At 30.1% G+C, this 3,960-nt stretch overlaps 1 long non-coding RNA gene across 1 annotated transcript; it reads right to left on the bottom strand.

Moving 5' to 3' along the window:
- On the bottom strand, positions 1–3,960 carry LOC134242346 (uncharacterized). Its single transcript, XR_009986847.1, has 5 exons — positions 3,764–3,960; positions 3,354–3,425; positions 2,452–2,541; positions 2,030–2,157; positions 1–440 (listed from the first exon to the last, which is right to left on the bottom strand). It is a non-coding gene; the product is annotated as an uncharacterized LOC134242346 (long non-coding RNA).

Below are 3,960 nucleotides of genomic sequence, written 5' to 3'. Positions count from 1 at the left end.
GTGTAATTCCCATACATACCAACAGTCTTCAATATGAATTGGTAAAAATAAAAGTCACATTCAGATACTTTGAGGTCCGTGAGAATTAGTTTTTAAAGAGCTCATGCTATCAGAAAATCATATTTTCAATACTTGATTTGACTAGATCTCAGTTTGATAAATGATTACACTTTATCCATAGTCAGTGTCTGACAGTGAAAGATACAATCCTGGGTCCTTTCTTTGTCATCCTGTTAACCACAGTCTATGATCGTACTGGTTAAATTCGTTGGAAATCATATTTATCTATGTTCTTCTTAAATCCACCATCCTCTTAAGTTTGGTTTTCTTGTTTCAGTGTTCCAAGAGAGGATATTCTGTTAGTCTTTGCATAATCTGATAGTCTTTCACCATTCTAAGAGTAGACATAGATCATTTCCATAAGCCCTCACTAGAGAATCCTGAAAAATAAAAAAAAAAATGTTTTAGTTGAAAAAAAATGTAATGTAATATAAGCTTGATGGAATTCTAAATATAGACAAAAAAGGGTATAAATACAAGTTGTAACATAAGATTTTGACTTTTCATATTAACCATGGGTAACACCTCTAGTAAAGAAAAGACTAAAGGAATGAGTAAAATTCAGTTTGGAGAGAGAATTCTTTCAGAGAAAGATGTAGACAGAGGTATACCAGTTAAAATAAAAAAAGATGGCACTATTGAGATCATTTCTCAAGAAGAATATAACCAATCATGTCCAGAAAAGGGTGATCCTAATGTTGTCAGAGATTACATAGAAAGACCATTGATTTCAAAAGAAGCCAATGAAGAATATAACCATTTATTACCAAAAGAGGGTGAGAATTACTTGGATTACACTGAAAGACCTTTGACTAGAGAAGAAGTCAAGTTTATAGATGATAAGAGAAAACAGTTGTCAGAAAAAAAAAGATTGTTAAAGACACATGATTTTTAGCCCACAAAACCATTGGAGATACAAGGATTACAAGATACAAGGATTAATGGAGGAAGTCCAAACTGAACTCTTGGAAGACATTAAGGCTCATTATGAGAGTAACTTTCCAGTGTTTGTTTATTACAAAATTATGTATTCTGATAAAAAAAAGAAAAGAAAAGTTTTCACTTTCATTTGTTGTGCCTTTGACCATTTAAATTGACCTTATGGTCAAGATTGTGATATATACACTCTGATAATCATCTATGATGTCTCTATGATGTTTACCTCAAAAGATTGAATCAGGGTATTTGTGTTTAAAGAGCTGAAGAAACTATACAGACAGATCTAAGATTTTGGAAGCATACATATTAATGAGGTTAAAGGAGATATGACACTAGATTATTAAAAAAAAAGAACACAAACTCATAGAAATGATATTGAAAGTACCTTTTATGAATAAAGTGTCATGCTCTAAGGTATTATTTTTATAAACAGAAGGTTTACAGCAGTCCCATACACTCATAAGAAGATCTTGGGTAGTATATTTTTTTTTAAGAAACACCAGGAAATTTTATTTCCACACAATCAGATCATCTTACATCAGTTATAAGGTTAAAATCTTTATACATAGTCAAGAGGGTCATTAAGATTTCTTTTCTGGTCATCCTAATGAGCCACATTATAGTATTCTTTCCCTTTGATATAATGTTAATATTAAATGGAAAATTCAGAATTCATCAACAATTCAAGTCAAAACTTCCTATCTTTACCAACTATGCATTTAAGGAAGCTGGGGGTTAACAAATTAGCCATATTTAACTTATTCTATAAATATGCTATCTTCATCTGTTAACTATCATTTGGCAAAGAAAAATTTCATATTTTTTAGTTTTAAAAATTTGATCATGAATTTTTATGCCTTTTTCTTCTTCTTCTAAAGGATATCAAAATAGTTTAAACATGACCATGACCACCAAGCCCTCTTTATTTAAAAAATCATATATCATTTACTTATCAATTCAAAAATATAAAAATGCATATGTAAATAAATAAATAAATAAAAATTACAATTGTATCTCATTGAAACTTTACCTTCAAGTTTGTGTGTTTCTATGTTGGTTGACTAACTGTGTATTTCCAAAGGAAGGGCAGACAGTCTGAACTTCATAGAGAATTGATTATAGATGGTTAGGAACAAAACTTATCTTCCATGTTAATGACTGTAAAAATAAAACCATTTTGTTAATATGACAGAGTACTGCATTAAACAATGCATGTTTAAAACCTGAACAAACATGTACAATGCCAAAAAAAAAGATCATGAAAATATTTGTTTTTAATCTCGAAAAATTGTTTTTAACATTAACTCCAGATGAGAAAAGTTCATCATGTTATCTATAGATAATAAACAAGCACAACTACTGTATTAATATCACAAATAAAATGATTATCAGATTAATTATTTAGACACTAGAAGACTTTTTATTAACAGCAGATTCAATTTTGTTTAATACCTGTCAGTACTGCATACAGAAAAATACATTTTTTTTTTTAGCATCATCACAGTACAACATGTAGTCCTTCATTTTTTGAAAAGCTCATTACTAAGAAACAAAAGTGAAAATGAAAATATATGTATGCCATATATCACACATATTTAGAATCAAAACAAAAAGTAAATGGCTATTATGATTAATCTTTTGTAGATTTTTACTTTTCTGTTATAACAATCCTAATATCTCTTTGATCACCATTTAGTAAGTCTGAATTCCATGGCCATGGGTAACATACATAATGAATTATGAAATTATATCATATAATTTATACAATAGGACTTATTAATATTCTGAAGATCCCTTGATATATTTTAGGTTAAATAAGGGTGTGTTTATATGAATGTAAGTTAGAGATATCAGATCACATAAGTATTACACAGTAATTAAATTAAACCATATGATCATGCTTAAATGCAAGTCAAAATAAGCAGCCACCGAGGCTGTGAAGGACTAACATGACGTCACTGCCAACTTTATGACGTCACAATGCATAGGTAAGCTCGCTGTTTGAACTGGCTAGGCTTTGACTGTGAATGAAAACATGACGTCATAATCACATTGTATTTATACAGTGGATGACGTCACAATGCATAGGTAAGTCCAACCTATTTTTTGCACACGACCCTAATTTTTTTGCACACGGTCCTTTACAGATGATGCAAACAGGTATATAAGAAAACGCAGGTAAAAGGTATATTTTTGCACACGACCCTAAATAAGGGTGTGGTAATATGAATGTAAGTTAGAGACAACAGATCACATAAGTATTACACAGTAATTAAATTAACCATATAATCATGCTTACATGCAAAGGTGACCTTCATAGGAAATGTAAAAATTAAAAAACAAGAAAAACTTACCAGAGATATCCAAATATATGCCCAATAAGCCTATCCATTAAATAATCCAGTGAAATAACATCTCAGCTGATCCTGAAAAAATCATACAATTCAGTGATACACAAATTAACCTCATTTTACAATGTAAGTAAAGCAATAATTTACAGACAAAAGGGACAGAAATGTAAAAGATACCATGTATTTTACCAACATTTAGTGAACATTTTTATGATTTAAATTCAATTATAGAATGACCCATCATAGAAATATTAAATGCACTCTGAGTTACATGCACTGGTTATACAACTGTAAATCCATGAAATGAGGATAGATACAGCATTTACATTTAAAATAGAACTTTACATATAAATCATAGTTAAATACAAAGATGACCTTCATAGGAAATGTAAACAAAAATAAGACAAACTTACCTGTGGAATAGGTCTGTCAGAAAGGAGATTTCAAAAATGAACACGCTCTCAACATTCACATGACAAGAATGCATCAGGATGTTTACTTCCGTGGTCAGAGAGAAATTGAGCTTTATACAAGAAAAGCTTCACAGCAGGAAAATCATCATAGTAAAAGAGAGGAAAAACGAAAGATAGTCCTACATTTTCTGAAAATC

The sequence above is a fragment of the Saccostrea cucullata genome, unplaced genomic scaffold (genome assembly GCF_032062105.1).
Source record: "Saccostrea cucullata isolate Sc308-1 unplaced genomic scaffold, CSIRO_AGI_Scuc_v1 ctg5519, whole genome shotgun sequence".
Taxonomy (NCBI): domain Eukaryota; kingdom Metazoa; phylum Mollusca; class Bivalvia; order Ostreida; family Ostreidae; genus Saccostrea; species Saccostrea cuccullata.
The sequence above is the reverse complement of the archived record's forward strand: the minus strand, read 5'-3'. Positions and strand labels throughout refer to the sequence as shown.